Source organism: Camelus dromedarius, unplaced genomic scaffold, assembly GCF_036321535.1.
Source record: "Camelus dromedarius isolate mCamDro1 unplaced genomic scaffold, mCamDro1.pat HAP1_SCAFFOLD_186, whole genome shotgun sequence".
Lineage (NCBI taxonomy): Eukaryota > Metazoa > Chordata > Mammalia > Artiodactyla > Camelidae > Camelus > Camelus dromedarius.
Window position 1 is genome coordinate 186,506 of NW_026989854.1, and position 23,295 is coordinate 209,800.

Genomic DNA, 23,295 nt, shown 5'->3' on the forward strand with positions numbered 1-23,295 from the left:
TTGCTTTAAGAGTTTGCTACTGAAGGGCTGGGACATTTCATTGGGCCTTGAATCTCCAGACCTCTTTACTCACAAAGGCAGACAAGTTAGGTGAGCCAGCTCAGCCTTTATTCCAACTTCCTAACCAAAATGCTATGAGGTTGAAAATATATTTCTCAGACTCTTCTGCAGCAAGGGTTCCAGATGTGGCTTTAAAAATGCCCATCAGAGATTGAGATTTACAAATATTAACAACTATATATAAAAATAGCTAAAAAAACTAAATTTCTTCTGTATAGCACAGGGAACTATATTTAATATCTTGTAATAACTTTTAATGAAAAATAATATGGAAAGGAATTCATACATATATATGTGTATATGAATGACTGGAACATTGTGCTGTACATCAGAAATTGACACATTGTAACTGACTATACTTCAAATAAAAAAAAATATATATATATATAATGCCCATCAGCAGCTTCTGAGTGTCACTTAAAGCAGAAAACCAGATGAATGGAGGCAAAGGTGGGTGGAGGAGCTACGTTATTTTGCTGGGGTGGATGCAGCGGGCCTGGCAGAGATCTAGAAGGAATGCTCACAACAGCCACTTACTGATCTGCAAATGAGTTTTGGTAATAGCTTCCTGAAATCCTCCCCACCCCTCCTGATGAGCCAGGTGTCTGGCGTTTCTCTGGAAATCACTAGGCACAGCCTGGGACTCAAAGGTAAAAATTAAAAACTGCAGTAAGGTAGCGAAGAGGCTGGCAGGACGTGTTGGACAAAAGTAGGTCAGAATCAACAAAGAATGAGGAGGGGATACAACGTGGGCTGAGGACCCTGACTACAGTTGTGGATTGTCTGTGTTAAGGACTCTGAGTCAGTATGAGTAGATGGATTGGTGTGGACTAAAATGGTGGCCATTGTTCAGATAAATATGTGATTTGGACTTTATTTATTAGAGGAGGGATTTTTTCCCCCTTCAACATTGATCATTCCTAGGGAGCAGAAAAATACTCTGCCACACAACATCTAAGTGCAAAAGAGATGCTACGGGATGGTGGTGGTGTGAAAAATTTCAGTCCCGCAGTTCCAAGGTTTCCTTAATGAGGTTCACAGAGTTGGTACTTAAAATAAAATAAGGTACTTATAATAAAGACATCATCATATGTACATATCCTTAAAGATACACATATGGTGCTATAAGTGGGCCTGAAATGTGTTCTACATTCTAAAATCCGATGAAATATAATCAGTAGCTCAATATGCCTCTCGGCTCTATAATCATGATGTAGCTAATGATCACAGAAAACAAGATCAGCTAGTAAATTTGAAATTTGTCTTTTCCAGTGTCGAAGATAATATTTTTTGCTTTACTTAAAAAGCATTTTTTTAATTAGGACTGTCAGTGTCCATTGGTATATGGGGTTCAGTAGATATGTTCAGATGTTCTAGACAGTGAATCAGAGCAAAGACTGAGGTTTAGACAGTAGTTAAATGCCTCACCCGTGTAATCAGCATCCACATATTGCTATACTGAAAATCCTTAAAACTGAGAACTTCATTAAAGCAACTAAAAGAAAGGGAAAAAAATAGCCACAGACTAGTGGAAGATTTGTAACGTGTAAAAATGACAAAGGGCTATTCATGAGCATATTCTTAAAAACCCCTACACTTTAATAAGTAAAACAACAAACGGACAACAGGTTGCACACTTCTCCCTGTAGGAGAAGCCATGCAGATGGACTCTTATGTGAATGGGGCTGGAGCTGTAGAATTAGTTACTCTTGCAAGTAACTCAGTTAAAAACAAATGCAAATGGGATACACTTCTACAATATCTGAGTAAAAATCTTGGAAAACTTACTCCTCTGTTAAGCAATGACAATGGCAAAATTTGTTAAAATTAACCTCTGCAGAACTCTGGAAATTTAACCAAGGCTTCCAGCAATAAGGGGAATGTTTATTTGAGAAAAAATAACAGCTAAATCTCCATAAAGATAGTCAGGTTTGTCATATCGTAACTTGAACTACCCCCATCCCCGTATCCTCACCTAAATGGTGGCCTTTGAAAGCAACAGTCTCACAATCAAGGAAGAGGCAGAAGTGATTTGAAGTTACCCAAAAAATCCGCCCCCAGAGAGCTGTCACTAATTCACCTATCTCAAACTCATGCTGTGCAAACAGCCTGTCCCCAGAGTGTTTGTGGAAAACAATCAGCAGTGAGTAACTTTACAACTGCATGAGGCAGTGGTACCAGTACAGGCTAATTAGATGCTGACTAGGAAACTTAGAAGGCAAAATTGAGTATTGAGACTTTCTGGGGTTGGAGGTAGGGTTAAATAGCTCCAAAAAATTCTGAGAATTGTAGAAGTCCGTACACATGTGTGGCATATGGCAAGGAAAGATCTGAGAAAATCTTAAGCCTTCAACTCTGGCTGAACTTGAGGTTCTGCATAGGCAAGAACTAAAGTCTACAGAATAGCTGCAGACTGCCTGCCGGTGCTGAGGGCTTCCCTCAGCACGCAGGCACACAGCCACCTGGCAACAGCTCAAACGATTGGCTCCAGGCATTGAAAGAATTCACTGTCCAATCATTATTACAGTGATGACAACTAGGCTTTCTGCACACATACAGATCTCATGGCCATGCATGATAAAGAATACAGACTTTACAGAATTTGTTCAGGAAAGTAACTACATAAATAGCTGCAGCAGCAATGACAATGGAAGCAACGATAAACCCTGGAGATGAGGAAAATCTGGCTTTCAGATCTGCCATATTGTAATATTTTAAATGTCCAATTTTCAACAGAAAATTACAAGATGTACAAAGAAACAGAAAAGTTTGGCCATAACACAGGGGAGAAAGTAGTCAATAGAAACTCCCTGAGGAAACCCAGACACTGGACTTACTAGACAAAGACATAAATAAGGAATTACACATATGATTAAAGAGCTAACCGAAACCATGCCTAAAGAATTTAAGTATGTGAACATCTCATTGTACAGAGAATATCAATAGATAAAATTTACATTAAAAACCAACTGGACATTCTAGAGATACAAATATAATGACTAAAATGAAAAATTCAATAAGAGATTTCTCTGTAGATATGAACTTGTTGAAGAAAAAGTCAGTTAATTTAAAACTACTGAGATTATCCAGTCTGTGGAACAGAAAGAAAAAGGAATGAAAAAAAATAAACACTGTGTCAGAGATAGGTTGGACACCATCAACAATACCAATACACATATAATATGAGCGCCAGAAGGAAGGAGAGAAAAGAAGGGGTAGAAAAAATATATAAAGAAATAATGGCTGAAAACTTCCCAAATTTGATGAAAACATTAATTTGTACATCCCAGCAGCTCAACAAACTCCACGTGGTATGAACGTAGAGACATCGAAAATAGGCACATCAGACTAAGTGTGTCAAAAGAGAAGAACAAAGAATCTTGACAGCAGAAAGAGAAAAGAGGCTCAACATATTCAAAGGCTCCTCAGTAAGACAGTTGATTTCTCATCAAAAACCATGGAGACCAGAAGGCAGTGGGATGGTATCGTCAAAGTGATAAAAGGAAAATACTGTCACCAAGTATTTTATAGCCAACAAAATGATTCTTCAAAAAAAAAAAAAAGAAGAAATTAACACACTCCTACAAAATCTGAAAGGATCAATTGCTAGCAGGCCTGCCCTACAAGAAATACTAAGGATAGTCCAGCAGGTGTAAATGAAAAGACACTCACTTGAAAAATAAAGAGCACTACTACATGAGTAAGAAAATAAAACAGTATAAATACAGTATTACATGTACGTGTTTTCTTCTATTTGATGTAAAAGACAACTACATAAAACAATACTTATGAAACAGTGTAGATGCACTTATAAATGCATAAAGGTGTAACTTGTATGACAGTGACAGCATGAGGAGGGGGAGGGAAAAGATTGTTATCAAAGCAAAGTTTTTGTGTACTATTGAATTTAAGTTGGCATTCATGTGAATAAGATTGCTTTAAAACAATATGTTAATAATAATCTCCAGGGCAATGGAGGAGAAGGAGGAGGAGGAAGAGGAGGAGGAGGAGGAGAAGAAAAAGATAAAATAAACAACAAATTAAAATGGCACACTTGAAAATGCCTACTTTGTACAAAAAAGTGTAGTAATAGAGCATTGGGGAAATAAAAAGTCATATAGAAAGCAGATAGCAGATGTAACTTCAACCTGATAAGAAATTACATTAATGTAAATGAATTAAATATTCTAATCAAAATAGTAAAGGCAGAAATAAATGGAATAGAGAATAGATGAATAACAGAGAATAATCAACAAAAAGAAAAGTTGGTTCTTTGAAAAGATCAAGAAAATTGACAAATTTTTAGCTAATACTGAAGAAAAAAAGAGAGAAGGTTCAAATTACTAAGATGAGAAATGAAAGGAAGGATGTCACTACTGCCCTAACAAAAATAACAAGGAATATAAGGGAATACCATGAATACTTGTATAGCCAATAAATGAGATAATCTAGATGAAATGGATAAATTTCTAGAAGGATATGTGACTAAATCTAATTCAAGGAGAGATAGAAAACTCAAATAATCCTACAATAAGTAGTGACTGAAACAGTAATCCAAAACATTCCCACAAGGAAATGCTAGGCCAGTATGGCTTTGCTGGTGAATTCCATCAACTACTTAAAGAAAAAACAAAAACAAAAAACAAACAAACAAAAAAATGCTTCACAAACTCGTCTAAAAATAAAGAGGTGGGCACACTTCCCAATTCATTCAATGACACGAGTATCACACTGATACCAAAACCAGACAAAGGCATCACAAGAAAACTAAAGACTATCTCTTATGGATATAAATGCAAAAGTCCTCAACAGAATAAAAGCAAATCCAATCCAGTAACATATAAAATAGACCACAATTCAGTGGGATGTATCCAGGTATGCAAAGGCATTTCAACATACAAAAGTCAATTCATGTAATATGCCATATTAATAGAATAATAGATAAAAACTAGGAATAGAAGGGAACTTCCTCAACTTGACAGAGAACATCTATGAAAAACCTGGAGCAAAGATCATACATAATGGTGAAAGACTGAATTATTTCCTCCCAAAATCAACATTGTACTAGAGGTTCTAGTCAAAGCAAACAGACAAAGAAAATAAAGCCTCTAGATTAGAAAGAAAGAAATAAAACTATTTCAATTCCAGATGACATGATATTATACATTGAAATCACAAGGAATCCACAAAGAAAAAAGAGAGAGAGAGAGAGAAAAAAAAAACTATTAGAATTAACAACATAGTTTGACCAAAATTGTAAGACACAAATCGATATATAAAAAAGTAATTATATTTCTATACAACAGCAGTGAATAATCTAAAAATAAAATGTAGGAAACATTTTCATTTACAATAGCATCAAAAAGAATAAAATACTTAGGAATATTAAGAAAAATTTGTGGAATACTGAGGAAAATGTCTGAAACTTGTATATTGAAAACTAAAATACTACTGATAGAAGTTAAAAATGACCTAAAATAAATGGAAAGCTCTTCTGTGTTCATGGATCAGAAGCCTTATCATTGTTAGGATGGCATTTGTCCTCAAAATGACCTATAGATTCAATGCAAATCTGGCTTTTTGGGAGAAATGAGCAAACTGTTCCTAAAACTATGGAAATGCAAGATACCCAGAATAGTCAAAACAATCTTGAAAAAGAACAAAGTTTTGAAGTTTCCAAATTCAAAACTCAGTAACAAAATGGTAATCCATACAGTGTGGTACTTGCATAAGGGACACACAAATAGATTGAGAGAAAAGAACTGAGAGTCCATAAACAAACTCTTACATGTAGCCAGTTAATTTTTCGTAAAGGTTCCATGACAATCCAACGGGAAAAAAGTAATTTTTACAAAAATGATGCTGGGACACCTGAACATACACCTGGAAAGAAAGAAAACTGAACTTTTACCTTAACACCATTTATGAAAATTAACTCAAAATAAATCACAGACCTGAAATTATAAAACTTTTAGAAAATGAACAATGAGAAAATCTTCAGGATTTTGAAGTACAAATACTTCTAAGATATGACAGCAAAAGCACAAACAACAAAAGAAAATATATCAAGTGAACTGGACTTCAGTAAAATTAAACACTTCTGTGCTTCAAAGGACTTCATCAACAAAGTAAGAGGACAATCCACAGAATGGGTGAAAATATTTCCAATATTTTCCCTGATAAGGGACTTTTTATCCAGAATAGACAAAGGAGACTTAAAACATGAAAATACAAAGACAAATACAATTAAAATGGGCAAAGAATTTGAATAGATGTTTCTCCAAAGAAGACATACGAATGGGAAATAAGCACATAAAAAGATGTTCAACATCAGTAGGCATTAGGGAAACAGAAATCAAAAGCACAATGACATGCCACTTCATACCAAATAGGATGACAAATATATATGATATATGATATATAAATATGTATCTATAAACTCGGTAATAAAAAGTGTTGATGAGGATTTGGAGAAACTGGACTCCTCATACATTACTACTGGAAATATAAAATGGTGCAGTCACTTTAAAAACTACTTTAGCAATTCCTCAAAATGTTAAAAGTAGAATACATCCCAGCAATTCCATTTTTTGATATATCCTGAGAAGAACTGAAAATATGTGTTCACACAAAAACTTGTCCATGAGCATTTACAGCAGAATTATTCATCATCAACTGATAGATGGATAAGCAAAGTGGTGTATTTATAACAATGGCATATTATTTGAACACAAAAAGGACTTTGGGTACTGATATATGCTACACCATGGATGAGCCTTGACAACGTCACACTAAATGAAAGACGACAATCAAAATAGGCAGCATACTGTATGGTTCTACTTATATGAAATGCCCAGAACAGGCAAATCCGTAGAGACAGAAAGTAGAGTGGTGGCTGCTGGGGTCTAAGGGAAAGGAAGTTTAGGGAGTGACTTACTAAAGGGTACTGGTTCTTTTTGGGAGTGATGGCTACAAAACACTGAAATGTACTTAAAATCCTAATGCACAATTTCAAAGGCTGCATTTTATTGTATGTGAATTATATCTCCATAAAGCTGTTACTTTTGAAGCTGAGCCCACATATGGAGCAACTGGCCCAGCACTGACTGCAGCATCTGGAGGGGGAGTGACCCACCCACCCACCACAAAGGAAAGGATCACCTGACCCAGTGTTGGAGGGGTGCAATCTTCTTGCCGAAAGACACTGTGAGCAGCACAGACAAGGGGGCAAACAGAGCAAGGTGAGTTTGTGAAACAGGGCGAAGACACAAAGGCCTCTCAATAAAACCATTAAGAGCACACAGTCTCTAGGAGAACACATCTTTGTTTTTAAAATCTTTTTATATCTGTTTTATTCCTATTACATTTTTAATCTTTATTTTTAAACAGTCCTATATGTTTACAATTCTCATTTCATTTATATTCTCTTGGTTTTGATCTGTTATTTATTAGTCACAGTTTTCAAATATTGTATTTTGAATTTTCTCTTCTTTTTATTAAGATTCTTAAAAGATATCTCAACTCGATTGCTATTCTGCTTCAACTTGCTCTTCTATTATTGATTATACACTCTTTTCAAACCTTCTTTTCCTCCATTCTTTTAAAATTCTCTCTCTCTCTCTTTTAAGTTTTATTCCCACATAGGCTTTAGATAGATAAATAAATAAACTCCTTTAAGGACCACAATAGATAACTGATACTCCAAAAGCCACAGGGCCAGAGAGATATGAGCAGAATGAAGAAGCAGAGGAAGTCCTGCCAATTAAAATAGCAAGAGAAATTCCCTCAAAGAACGATCAATAAAATAGACATTGATGGCCTACTAGATCAAGATTTCAAAAAAGAAGTGATCAAATTACTGAAGGAACTAAAAGAGATAGTCTTTAGAGACATAAAATATATCAAAAACAAAATAGAAGCTATAAAGAAGAGCCAAGTAGAATTGGTAAATTCATTGGCTGAAATGAGATCTGACCTAAAGGCTGTACAAAGCAGGCTAGATAATGCAGCAGAACGAATAAGTGACCTAGAAGACAGGACAACAGAAAGCACCCAATCAGAACAGCTGAGAGAAAAACAAATATAAAACAATGAAAACAATATAAGGAACCTATGGGATAATATAAAGCATGCCAATCTATGCATAATAGGGGTACCAGAAGGGGAAGAAAGAACAAAGGGGATGGAAAAGGTAATTAAAGAAATCATGACTGAAAACTTCCCAAACTTAAAGAAGGAATCAGACACCCAAGCACAGGAGGATCAGAGGGTCCCAAACAGGAAGAGCCCAAAGAGAAACACGCCAAGATATATCATAAATCAAGATGGCCAGACTGAAGGATAAAGAAATGTTCCTAAAGGCAGCAAGAGAAAAACAAAGAGTGAGTTACAAGAGAAGGCTCTCAGCTGATTTCTCTACAGAAACACTACAGGCCAGAAGGGAGTGGCAAGATATATTCACAGTCCTGAATGAAAAAAAAAGATGCAGCCTAGGATACTTGCTCCAGCAAGGCTATCCTTTAGAATAGAAGGAGAGATAAAGAATTTCACAGAGAAGCAAATACTAAAAGAATTTAGCAACACTAAACCCATGCTAAAAGAAATATTGAAAGGTCTACTCTAAATAGAAAAGAAGCAGGATGCTACAGAAATGAGAATTCATGACTGTGAGAGTATTTTTCCTTTCTTCTTCTTTTTTTTTTTTAAATCTTGTTCTCAGTAGGATGGGTTTGAGATTACATTAATATCTGTTTAGTACACACAGTTACAGTAATTGGTTAACAGACTTACAAAAAAGTGTAATCACAAGCCAAAAACTTACAAGTGAGTCACAAAAACTAAATACAATACAAAGGAAAATTACCATACCACAAAAGGAAGAAGAAAGGAACCAAGAAGAAATACCAAATCAACTGCAAAAATAAATTGAAAATAGCAATAAACTCTCATCTATCATTAATTACTGTAAATGTTAATGGTCTAAATGCTCCAGTCAAAAGACATAGTAGCAGACTGGATAATAAAGCAAGAACCTTCAATACACTGCATACAAGAGACACACTTTAGGGAGAAGGACACATATAGATTGAGAGTGAATGGACGGAAAAGGATATTCCATGCAAATGGAAATGCCATAAAAGCAGGTGTAGCAGTATTGATTTCAGACAAAATAGACTTTAAAACAAGGGCCATAAAGATAGATAAATAAAGACATTTTATAATGATTAAAGGATCAATACAAGATGAAGATATTACAATCATTAATATATATGCACCCAACATGAGCACCTAAGTACATTAAACAACTACTAACAGAGATAAAGGGGGAAATTGATGGGAATACAATCATTGTCAGAAATTTTAACACCACATTAACATCACTAGACAGATCTTCCAGACAGAAAATAAATAAGGCAACAGAGAAATTAAATGATACAAGAGAATAATTGGATTTAGTGGATATTTTCAGAGCATTACAATCCCCCATAACAGAATAAACAATCTCTTAAAATGTGTGTGGAACATTTTCTAGGATTGATCATGTACTTAGTCACAAAAGAAGCCTCAACAATTTTAAGAAGATAGAAATTATCTCAAGAATCTTTTCTGACCACAATGCCATGGAAACTAGAAATCAACTTCAGAGAAACAAAGGAGAAAGAAAGGAAAGCATTGAGATTAAACAACATGCTATTAGAAAACCAATGGGTCAATGATGTAATCAAAGTTGAAATTAAAGAATACCTTGAGACAAATGAAAATGAAAACACAACCACACAAAACATATGGGACACAGCAAAAGCAGTGCTAAGAGGAAAGTTTAGGGTAATGCAGGCCTTCCTCAAAAAAGAAGAACAATACCAAATAAACAATCTAACCCACCAGCTGAAAGAACTAGAAACAGAAGAGCAAAAACACACAAAAGTCAGCAGAAGGAAGGAAATAATAAAGATCATGGAGGAAATAAATAAAATAAAGATTAAAAAAATAGAGAAAATAATCAATCAAACCAAAAGCTAGTTTTTTGAAAGAATAAATAAAATCGAAAATCCTCTGGCCGTACTCACAAAGAAGAATAAAGAGAGAGCACAAATTTGCAAAATAAGAAAGGAAAATGGAGAAATTACAACAAATAACATAGAAATACAGAATATCATATGAGAATATCATGACAAACTACATGGAAAAAAATGGATAACCTAGTGGAGATGGACAAGTTTCTGGAAACATACAGTCAACTAAGACTGAATCAAGAAGAAACTATCCACTTGAACAAATGGATCACTAGGAATGAAATTGAATTAACAATAAAAAACCTCCCTACAAATAAAAGTCCAGGACTGGACAGCTTCACCGGGGAGTTCTACCACACATACAAAGAAGAACTCATACCAGTCCTTCTCAAACTCTTCCAGAAGATTGAAAAGAAGGAATATTCCCAAACTCATTCTATGAAGCCACTATTACCCTGATACCAAAACCAGGCAAAGACACCACCAAAAAAGAGAATTACAGACTAATATCACTGATGAACACAGATGAAAAAAGTCCTTACCAAAATACTAGTAAATAAAATCCAACAGCACATAAAAAAGATAATACATCATGCTCAAGTGGGGTTCATCTCAGGGACACAAGGGTGGTTCAACATATGAAAATCAATCAATGAAATACTTCACATCAACAAGAGAAAGGACAAAAACCACATGATCATCTCAATAGATGCAGAAAACTTTTGATAAAATTCAACACCCATTTATGATAAAAATTCTCACCAAAGTGGGTATTGAGGGAACATATCTCAACATCATAAAAGCTATAGATGACAAACCTACAGCCAGCATAGCACTCAACGATGAAAACCTCAAAAGATTCCCACTAAAATCTGGGACAAGTCAAGGATTCCCACTATCACCACTCCTATTCAACATAGTCTTGGAAGTCCTGGCCACAGCAATCAGGCAAGTAACAGAAGTAAAAGGGGTCTAAATTGGAAAAGAAGAGGTAAAAGTGTCACTATATGCAGATGACACGACAATATATATAGAAAACCATAAAAGGTCCACACAAAAACTACTAGAGCTGATCGAAGAATTTAGCAAAGTAGCAGGTTACAAGATTAATGTTCAAAAATCAGTTGCATTTCTTTACACAAATGATGAGTCAACAGAAAAAGAAAGTAAAGAAACAATCCCCTTTAAAATAGCACCCAAAGTAATAAAATATCTAGGAATAAATCTAACCACAGACGTGAGAGAATTATACACAGAAAACTATAAACCATTGGTGAAGGAAATTAAAGAAGACTTTAAAAAATGGAAAGGTATCCCAAGCTCTTGGATTGCAAGAATCAATATTGTTAAATTGGTCACACTGCCCAAGGCAATCTACAGATTTAATGCAATCCCTACCAAATTATCCTGGACATATTACATAGAACTAGAACAAATCACAATAAAATTTATATGGAACCATCAAAGACATAGAATTTCCAGGGAATAACTTAAGAAAAAAAGAAAGAGGCTGGAAAAATAACTGTCCCAGACTTGAGACAATACTATAGAGTTACAGTCGTCAAGACAGCATGGTATTAGTACAAAAACAGACATACAGCCAAATGGAACAGAATAGAGAGCCCAGAAATGAGCCCAAATACTTTTGGTCAACTAATATTCAACAAAGGAGGCAAGAATATACAATGGAATAAAGATAGTCTCTTCAGCAAGATAAACATAAGACAAGATACAATAAACCTCCTAGGAGAAAATACAGGCAAAATATCTGACATACATCTCAGAAATCTTCCCCTAGGGCAGTCTACCCAAGCAATAGAAATAAAAGCAAGAATAAACAAATGGGACCTAATGAAACTTACAAGCTTCTGCACAGCAAAGGACACCTTAAGTAAAACAAAATACAACTTACAGAATGGGAGAACATTTTTGCAAATGAAACTAACAAAGGCTTGATCTCCAGAATATATAAGCAGCTCATATGACTTACTAAGAAACAACCAAATAACCCAATCCAAACATAGGCAGAAGACCAAAACAAGCAATTCTCCAAGGAAGATATACAAATGATCAATGGGCACATGAAAAAATGCTCAATATCACTAATTATCAGAGAAATGCAAATCAAAAGTACAATGAGGTATCACCTCAAACCAGTCAGAATGGCCATCATTCAAAAATCCACAAATGACATATGCTAGAGAGGCTGTGGACAAAGGGAAACCTCCGACACTTCTGGTGGGAATGCAGTTTGGTGCAGCCACTGTGGAAACAGTATTGAGTTTCCTCAAAAGACTAGGAATAGAATTGCCATATGACACAGGAATCCCACTCCTGTGCATATATCCTGAAGGAACCCTACTTCAGGATGACAGCTGCAACCCCAATATACATAGCAGCACTATTTACAATAGCCAAGACATGGAGATAGCCTAAATGTCCATCAACGGATGACTGGCTAAAGAAGTGGTATATTTATACAATGGAAAACCACTCGGCTATAAAAACTGACAATATAGGGCCATTTGCAGCAACGTGGATGCTCCTGGAGAATGTCATTCTAAGTTAAGTAAGCACGGTAACAAGGAATAAAGAGAAGTTACCTCTAAGTACAGTTATTTTGATTAAAATATACATACAGAAAGCAAGTCACCCCCACGACTGCTGCCAGGAGGAGCATCTGAATGTAATAGCCCAGCCCAAGCAAAGTAGATTCCGACCTTCTCTCCGTAGAATTTCCTGTAGAAAGACAGAAGGTAGTTTCAGAAGACACACATATTCACTCTGTAGCTTCATCCTCATGTTAATTTCTTTTTTCTTTGTTTTTTGGTGGGGCATAAATAGGTTTATTTATTTGTTTTTTAAATGGAGGCATTGGGGATTGAACCCAGTACCTCATGCATGCAAGGCATTCACTCTACCACTGAGTTATACCCTCCTTCCATCATACTAATTTCTGATTCTAAATCAAGGGGGCTTTAAGTTTAAACCTCTGACTCAATTCACACTTAAAACATATGCGCTTTCACAGCAGCCCCCAAATTCTACCGTGAAATAAGAAGTATTTTACGTATCATAGAAATACAGATCACTGGTTCACCTGCTGAAGAGAGATAAATGAGAACAGAGCAAAGGAGGGGACGAGGCCGACTCCGGAGCAGATGCAGGGGATCATCACCACTCACTGGACAGTCTGGCACATTCAACAAATCCCACCAAAGATCATTCTTAACAGGCTTGACACAAGTGGACTTCAACTACTGGCTCAGTCATCTGAGTCTGCCTTATCTCGGGAACTTCCCAGGAGCAAATGCATCGTAAACCACAGATAATAAGGAAATGGCTGATAATGATAACAACTGGGAGTGCAATGTCTCTCTGACAAAATATTTATAAAACTCATGTAGGAATGGGAGAGGGCAGGAGGGATGTGGCTGAGTAAGGAACTGCCCTGTATTCTTTTTATCTAGCACGTCGGCTGTTCCTAGGTTTCAAAAACCCTTCAATGTTACTCAGTTAATCTGGAGTAGACGGAACAGGCCAGGGAGGCAAGATTAGAAGAAAGGAGTCAGGGCACGAAGCGGTGCCAGGCTGGTCCTGAAAGGGAGACAGACACAGACAGGAAGACACAGAGGGCTTAGGGATGAGGCGGAACAATGAGGCGGCGGCTCAGGTGTGTTTGCTGCTGCTGATACTTCCCTCAGCTGGAGCACTGCTGACGCGGCAGTGCTGGGTAAAACCTGTGACTTTCCTCAGCTCTGAGTTCTCTCGGAAGCTTCCGGCTCAGTCTGGAGCTGAGATGAGCTCCGAGGGCCTAGTCTAGGGGGGACTCAGCTCTGAGAACAGCCTGGAGTCCTGAGAAACTTCACGCAGGAACCCCTAGGGCTGGACCAGCGCTCACAGGGCTGCTGTGAGACCAGCTCCATCGTCAGAGACCTGGGCGTGGACCATTCCATGGGGAAAATGGCTGAGCCCGATGCCAAATCAGATAGGAGGGACAAAGTGTGTTCATTCTCATGTGACTGGTCTTTGTGGCCTGGCTCACAGATGGCAGGCTCAGGATGGTGTCTGGCAGAGAAAACCCTGGCAATGGGTTTGAGATATCTTGGACTCTTTCTTGTTAAGCTTTTTGTAATACATTCTTATCAACTATCCATCCTGAAAATGCCACATTCAAAACTGAAAGAATGTTAGAAGTTGCTTGCTCCAACTGGCCAATGGTAAACACACCCTGCTACAGTTAGAGAGCTGGTCAGGCAGCCTCTGCCTGCATATTTACAATGACGGAGAGTTCATTACTTCCAAAGGTTACATGTCGGCAAGAATGTCAGAAAGAATTTTTGAACCTTAAACAGATGTCTGCCCCCTAGTCCTTGCTGAAAGGCTAGAAATAATGAGGATCCCTTCAAATGTAGTTTTGTCTGATTGTTATCTCTCTCTGTCAAAAACACCCCAATTCTTAACATCAATTTTTCAAAATTCAGCTTTGATTTCTTTTTATCAAACTTATACCATACATTCATTAAAGAGTCAAACAGTTCTCGAACACCGATTGTAAAAAGGAGCAGTTCCCAACAACCACCCCATTTCCTGGTCAGAAGCAACAATGTTCAGCTCCTACTGCTGACTCTTGGAATAAAAAATCCCTATTTCTGACTAATATCCTTGTAACACAGCCTACTGACTTTTTCAGCTTTATGTATCACCTATTTAACTTTCTATTTTGGAAAATGAATATTAAGCTCTCTTTCAAACCACATCTCCTCTACACACCCAAACCTTCATTCTTCCAACCTTTTGATACAAATACATTATAATTTTGATCAGCTCAGTATCCCTGCTTTACATTATTAGGACTCTCTACAGACTGTTCACAGCTGTAGCAAGTTGTCTGCTAGGCTTACTTTTTTATTCCCTACTTTGTTTTTCCTGGAGTTAATAATTGTCTTGGTGGTTCATAGCTTAGATTTCTCTGCGCTTAACAATTCAACCCCATACCTTCTCCTAATGAATAACTTTCTCAATACTTTCCAATTCACTGTCTACAAATTTCATCTCCTTGAATAAATCTCTTCAGATCTCCTTCAACCTGGATTAAAGACATGCTAGTCTTGTCACAGAGCTCAAGGGGCCACTAGTGGGAAGCAACAAGGGAATACATGGACCAGGAGAAGGGAACAGATCAACATAATTTCCTTCACAAAACATACTTAAAATAGTGGGAAAATTGTTTTCTTTACAAACACAAACACACACACCAACCCCAAAATCCCATAAAGAATGATTAAATAGCCATCAAACCCATTGCCCTGCCATCAAATTTTGTATAACATAAAACAAAAATAACAGAAGGAATATATCATATAAATATGAATCTCAAGGGGGATGGGGTACACTCAGTGGCAGAGTGTGTGCTCAGCAAGCATAAGGTCCTAGATTCAATCTTCAGTACCTCTATTAGAAAAAAACATTAGAAACAATAGAAAAATGTATCAACTTTAAATATTTACAAATATAAAAACTTCCTGTTTTAAAACTGTTCTACAGGATAATCCGGGTTAATGAGAAAGTGCCTCTTCATGACTGTGATCCTGCTGATAATTGTGGGAGGAAATTAGAGTATGACCACATGAAATAAAATCCCTTATGTAATAATGATCCCGGGTGACAATCATTATTGGCTGCTGTCATCACAAAAAAGAGAGTCAACTGGACATTATGTACCTTATGACAGGAGTACAAAACTTCATATAACAAATATTCTTGCACAAATTTGAACCTCGTTCAGATCAAGCTTTTAGGGGAGGATCAAATCACTTAGCTAAAGCCAATACATAGGATGGAGAAATAAGTCTAACCACAGGGGAGAATGAAATCAACCAAACAGGAAATAGAGAAATCCCTCAGCAATTTCAAGGAAAATGAGAAACAGGAAAATTATAGATTAGAACCCACTTGAGAGATATGCTAGCTGCAATGTGTGAACTTAGTCTGGATCCTGATTTCAACCCCAAAACTGCTTAAAAGTGTATTTTTGTGACAATCAGGGAATTATTTTGTAACCCTAAAAAAAATGAATATTCCAATTGTATTTGAAAGAGACCTTGTCATTTCACTAATGAAAGGTTAAGCTACGTAGGATTGCCTTCAAAATGATCCAGAAGTGGGGGAGGGGAAGAGGTGGAGATGAAAGTTGCAACAACAGTGACTCTGAGTTGATAATTCTGGAGATGGGTGACTGATACAGACAGGCTGGCTGTGCTGTTCTCTCTACTTCTGTACGTGTTTGTATCTTTCCATAAAATGTGAAACAAACAAAAAGACTTCAGTGATTTAAAACCCTCACTTGGAAGGTTAAGAGGTTTGCCCAAGTAGGTGGGCATCTGAATGGGGCACTGAGATTAGGAAGATCAGGCACCTGGCTCCAGGCCGACCTGGGGCTACCTTGACCCTTCTCTTCTCCTCACCATCCACAGCCAGCCCATAACTGCATCCTGTCAGCTCCACTCCCCAAACGCATTCTCCCTGGCTCCCACCATCTCTCATCTGGCCCACTCCAAGAGCCTCCGACCAGGCCTCCCTGCTTCCTGGGTCCCTGCAATTCATTCTCCACATTATCTTTGCAAATTGTGAGAGAAAATTACCTTAGTGCTTAAACTATCATGACTGCTTCTCACTGCACTTAGAGTCTACACTACTTTCCGTGCTCCTGATGCCCTTCTAAACCTCGCGTCTCATCACTCTCACCAGCGTTGGCTCCAGTATCTCCTCAAACCTGCTGAGCACATTTGTGCCTCGGGGCAATGGACAAGCTGCCTCTATTCCTGGGGTGACTTATCCCAGATCCTCAAAGACCAGCCTCCTTATCACCATCTCAGCTCACATGTAACCTTCTCAAAGATAGCTTTCTTGACTCCATTTCCCCCAAGTCTCCCATCTCAACACTGTATTATTTCCTTCATTTCAATCTGAAATTGTTTCCTTATTAGCCCGATTATTTTTGTTTGCTCAGTTGTCCTTGGCCTCCCTCCTCCCAGAAGCCTTGCACAAACAGCATAAGCTCCCGGGGAGCAGCCGGCGCTGATGCTCTGAGAATACACATGCTGAGCGCGACATTACAGTCACGTGGTGTAGTGAAACGGTGTCGAACAGCAGATAGAGCTAAGCAGTGAGAATACTTCTCTTATTTTATAATTTAAGTGAAACCTAACATTTACTCCTGTTTAATGAAGAATTTGGTAGGTCTTTGTTCCCAGTTCCTGGACGGCAACCCCTAAAGCCTTGAAATTTCCCAAGATAGGAGTGTCTTTACTATTCATGATGGACCCTTGGATGGCTTGTGTTCATGAGATAACTCAGGATGGGGACTGGCCAGCCAGAGACACCAACCATGTGATTAGAGGAGTGGGGCTTTGAGCTTTGTGACAAGTGACTGACCATCAGGAGAGGTAGGGGCTCAAATGTTAGGGCTTTGACTTACAGTTATTGTGTGGGGTAGCCATGTCAGTAGTGACCCAATAAACCATGTCTTTGTAATAAAGTCTCCAGTAAAAACTTGGGGCAACAAAGCTCAGAGCTCCTGTGAGCTTCCTGGTTGGTAACACTCTCGGAGGACTGTCACACTCAGAAGCCATGAGGGCAACCCTGAGCCCTTCCCACTGGAGTGCCCTCCACAACAGCTCACCTGATGAGATCTAAGGGCTGCTTCTTGTCTATGCTTCGAGGAGGAGCACATTCCCTGTACAGAAGGCCCTGTTCGCTGGGGCAGCTGAGGTCCTCTGATGGAGGCTGAAGTTGCACTGGGAAGCAGAAGCAAACAGGTGAGCGTCACTGTCACCATGTGTTCACATGTTCTGCTAATAAAATGTGGTGCTAACACTTTGTGGTCATTTGTAAATAAGGGGCCCTCCTTTGCCAGAAGGGATGGAGGTACCATATAATTTTTCATAATTCTCACCGAGGATTAATACTAACCCCTTGAGGGTCATTTGCAAACGTGGCTGGAAAGGAACACTTGGATGTTACACTCCTGGGACCACCGTGGGTACCTGGTGAGGGCCTTGCAGATGCTTAATGTCCTACAACCGGGCCAGTCTTCCACAGCAAAAAAAACTACACCACCCAAGTGCCCAAACTGCTTCAGTGGAGGCAGCAGCCCCCTCCTTGGACACCCAGAGGAACCTGGACTCTGGCTGTTTAGGGGCAGGGTCAATTCTAAAACCCAGGCTATTTTGTCCCCACAATTCAGTAGTTATTCGGTGACAGCACATGGAATATAAACAATAAAGAAACTTGACATGATGTTATATATTTAGCTTACTCAAGAAACAAAATTTAAATCCAGTCATTCTCCTTCCCACCTGACCTACTTTCCTTTCTCCTGTACTAGAACCAGATTATTACCCACCCAGCCTTAGCATGGGTCCTGACTCCACTTACCTCCCTCCCAAACAACACATGAGATGATTCCTCAGCCTGGATGTGGAACCAGCAATTACAACAGGCTTTAGTGGAAAAGAAATGGTTGTGTGCAGATGCCAACTAAACACTGTAGAATCCTGGTGTCCCACATTAGTAATCATGACAGCTGTTTGCAAGTGTCCCCAAAGTTCATTTCAGACTCTCACTGCTAATTTTGCTCGGATATAAATATAAAACATGTGGACTGCTGGGCTGGACTGCTATGCTGAGTCTCTGATCCAGGAAGCTCAGTGTCTGCTCCCTGCAACCAGCTCCCTGTTCTGTTCATGCATGTGCATCAAGCAGCTGTTTAGTGTCCATTTTAGTATCTTAGACAGTGTATTTCAGTATGGTCTTCATCCACAAATACGTGTACCACACAGTAGTAATGATCAATCTCAGTCTTTGCTTTCTTTTGTCTTAGAGAGTCAGATAAACGGATAGCAAGGTAACAAAGTCATAGAGCGCTATAATATAGTATTTCCTTTATTTCAATGACAGGATTTATTTAAAGAGCTTAGATATAACATCTTTGCATTTATGGCATCATTTAGCGTCTGAAGCTCTTACATTTTACAAACTTCATTTCATGCGAGATGTTGTCAGTTAGAGAAGTGCTTCTGAATTTGAGGGGTTGCTGTCATCTCAGATGGAGTCCCTAAAAAATGTCAAAACTCTGCAGTATTGTCATCATGACAAGAACTCAGACAGATGAAATTTGGAAAGCCCTGTGATTTACTAGTGCACAGACAGAAAATGGTATTTCAGAGGGAAAAAGCCTGAATTACAGAAAATGATAAATGAAATGGTCTAACATGCATTTCCCTTACAAAGAACTAATACTTCTTTGGTTGATAATAACATCTGTCAGTAATTATGAAAAGAGCTGGCAAATGCATAGTACTTACTATTAGCCAGGGCTGTTCTAAAATTCAAGCAGATTCATTAATCCCCATAGCATCTCTACGAGGTGGGTACTATTATTATCCCCATTTTATTGATGAGGAACTTGATAAACACAGAGGCTAAATGACTTTTACAAGGTAGACAGCGAGAAACCAGCACAAGTGTTCCAGCCTGAGTCTATGCTCTTGGCCACTTCTACCTTTTTTTTTTTTTTTTTTGGTGGCAGGGAGATAATAAGGTAATTCTGGTGGGGGGTGGGGAGGTAATTAGGGTTATTTGTCTATTTTAGAGGAGGTGTTGGGGGCTGAACCCAGGACTTTATGCGTGCTAAGCATGCGCCCCATCACTTGAGCTGTACCCTCACCTCTCGTGTCTATGTTCTTAGATGCTAATCCACACTGCCCCACATGGTAACTCTGGGGGAAATACAGTTCATTCATTCACCCACTTGTTAAACTCAGCCTTCCTGGTGCCTGGGATTCAGCAGTGAACAAGACAACATGGTTCCTGCCCTAAATGGGCTTGTCGACTCCTGACATATTATCTTCATTTTACCCAGGAAGTAACAAGGTCAAGAAGACTCACCTTTTCCTGTTAACACCGGAGGATACATGAAGTGCTTTATTTCATTTCTGCCATTTGACTTACACCATGGGAAGGGAAAGCTGCCTTGCAGATCCCGGAGCTCACAATCCAGTTAATCCTGAATTTTTTTTTAAAACTGTCCCTTACTTGATACTTGATCTGAGAAAGGATGAAGTAAACCTAAATAGATTCTAAGAAAGCGTGTGGTTTATACAGGGTAAATAACCAGCCACTGTTTACTATCCTAACAGGAATCTGTAGGCATATTTCTTTTCTTTCTCTTTTTTCATTTTTATGGGCAGCTTTTAAAAACCAAACCAAACCAACAAAACCAAATCACTTATAATTCAACAGCAGGTTCTAAATCACCCCCAAGACAGCAGCTAAACTCGGTTTAGACTTACAGTGCGGCTCCTGGTGGTTGGATTGATGAATGTATCTCTATCCTGAATATAAAAGTCGTTCACGCAGCTCTTCTCAAATAGGGCAATGAAAAACTCTTGTTCCGGTTGTTGATACTTTCATCCACTTGGAGGACTTTCATAAAACAGCTGAAGGTATCAAAGGCTGAGGACACGGTTTTCAGATGATTGGGATTCAGAGGCAATTTTATGTACAGTATCTCAGCGTATGTACAGATCACCTCCCACAGGGTGTGTACATTTGCAAATACAAGCTTGTCATCCAAAACCTATATTGGGAGAATGAAAACACAAACCAGGAAACTATTTTCACATTTTTAGTACACAGATTTTTCTTACATTGCTGGTAGTTAAAGCACTTGTGCAAACACACACAGATATGACACTGGTAAAAGTGAAGATATAATGAAAATAGATTTGCAAACCATCATACATTTTTGCATTAAAGTTAATTTCTTTGTTGAAATTACTGAAAAGTTATTTAAAATCCTTACAATTCATTCATAAAATAACCAATGTTTTAGATGAAGAAAAGTAAACTTGTTAACTTTTAGTCCAAATTAGTAACTAAGAATAGAAACACGAAAAAATTCTTTGCAGGGGCACTGTAATGACAATTTTTTAAATTTCTTAAACCTAGGACTATTTACATATCTGTTCAATATAATGTTAAACAGCCATTAAAAGGGATTTAAAAGAATTATATTTATTAATATGGAATATATAATAAAAGGAAAAAGAAAAAAATGTGAAATAATAATTTTCATTTTTGGAAGGGAAAAATATCTACATTTGAACAAAAAAAATGTTTAGAAGGATTTTAAGATTCTTTATGTATAACTAAGGTACAGATGATTTTTAATTCCACTGTTTTTAATTCCATTGGATTTTAATTCCAATGTTCTTTCATTTTCAATTTTGGGGGAAATTTTTATAATAAAAAAACTTTAAAATTGTTCTTGCATAAATACATTAATAGATATATTTATGACTACATTCTCTGGCTATTAAAAAAGATCTCGTAGCTTTGGATCTGAAAAATACATTCCATAATGCAGATTCTGACTGACTCGCCTCCCAGTCCAGAGCGAAGGCACGGCTAGGGTGACATGTTTCAAATATCAGTCCAGGGAACATGCAGGCTCCCAGCCAACGGCTGCAAAGTGACTGACACTGATCTGCTTGCTCCCAGCTGCAGACCATCACAGATGAGTTTAGATTCATAGGCTCAAGTTTTCTCTGTCAAAAGAAATCAGAAAATGTTAGGCTTTTACTTTCACCAAGGGAACAAGAAGTTGTTTGATTTTCTTTTATTAAAAAAAAAACAACAAACCAATTTGAACCTGAAGAAAAGACATTTGCTCAAAATACCACAGTAGCAATGAAGGTGCTCTGGCTGGCAGGGACTTGTTGGATTCCTTTGAGTGCTGGACTCCTCACATGGAATTCCCTTGGCACTCCAGAAGGCCTGTGGTTGTCCCCATGGGTTTGTGGCCATATGTGGTGCACAAAAGTCTCTGGCTTTGCCACAATTTCAAAGCCTTTTTTGGCTTATGAAAGGCTTTGCACTCAAATGGAGTTTTCTTGAGTCCACTCACTGATGTCATTCACCAGAGTTATAGTCCAGATCTGACATTCTAGACTCTTAAAATCTTGCAGACATTCAAATGGTTCAGGTTTGGATGTGTATTCACCTCTGCAGGCCTGGACCAAATTCCATAAAGCCACCCGGACAAGTTCAGCAAAATGCAAAGACATTTTTCTTTCTGCAAGACTGAAATGTCTGTGAAGCTATAAAAACTTCTGCATCTACAAAAATAGGGAACCAACTCATCAATAACATATCTATCCATAATGCATGGACATTTGAAAAAATACTGTATTTACTCCTATTAAATTCTATCTGGCTTTTGCCAAATTGTGTCCTAAACTGTAAGGAAAGTATATAAATGTAGAGAATTTTTGACCTTTTAAGAGAAAAAGGAACCCTCCTACTCGGTTGGTGGGAATGTAAATGTTGCAGCCACCATGGAGGACAGTATAGAGTTTCCTTAAAAAACTGAAAATATACTTCCGTGTGATCCAGCAATCCCATTCATGGGTATATGTCTGGAGAAAAATATAATTCAAAAAGACACATGCACCCCAGTGTTCACAGCAGCACTATTTACAATAGCCAACACACTGAAACAACCCAAATGTTCACTGGCAGATGATTGGATAAAGAAGTTGTGGTATATTATATATATATGTATATTTACATATATACACGCATATACACACACATATATACACATGAACACACACACACACAATGGAATACTGCTCAGCCATTAAAAAATTAAATAATGTCTTTTGCAATAACATGGATGGACCTACAGGGTATTATGCTAAGTGAAATATGTCAGAGAAAGAAAAACAAATATTCTATTTATTAACTTATATGTATATCTAAAAAATAAAACAAATTAATTACTATAATAAAACAGAAATAGACTCACAGGTACACAGAACAGACTGGTGGTTACCAATGGGGAGAAGGAGGAGAGGGAGGCAGGAAGGGGGTAAGGGATTGAGAGGTAAAAAGTACTATGTATAAAATGGATAGGTTATAGGGCTGTATCATACAGCACAGGGAAATATAGCCATTATTTTATGGTGACATTAAATGGAATATAATATATAAAGATGTTGAGCCTCTGTGTTGTACACCTGAAAATAATATGATGGAAATCAACTACTCAATTATAAAATACTTAATCAAAGTTTTTTTCATATTATTTGCAATAAGTTAGAAGCCAGCACTGTCAATAGAAACATAGTGCAAGTCACAATTTTCCAGTAATCCC

The 23,295-nt window shown here is 37.7% G+C and overlaps 1 long non-coding RNA gene across 2 annotated transcripts in view; it reads right to left on the minus strand.

Moving 5' to 3' along the window:
- Positions 1–20,708, minus strand: part of LOC135320953 (uncharacterized) — a 50,486-nt gene extending 29,778 nt beyond the window's left edge. Inside the window, exons 1-3 of one of the 2 annotated variants that reach the window (XR_010380321.1) lie at positions 19,104–20,708; positions 17,758–17,872; positions 12,713–12,812 (exon numbers count right to left, since the gene is read on the minus strand). This is a non-coding gene — a long non-coding RNA (uncharacterized LOC135320953). The remainder of the gene's footprint in view (positions 1–12,712; positions 12,813–17,757; positions 17,873–19,103) is intronic. The other variant, XR_010380320.1, reaches the window with a different exon arrangement.
- Positions 20,709–23,295: the final 2,587 nt, after the last annotated feature.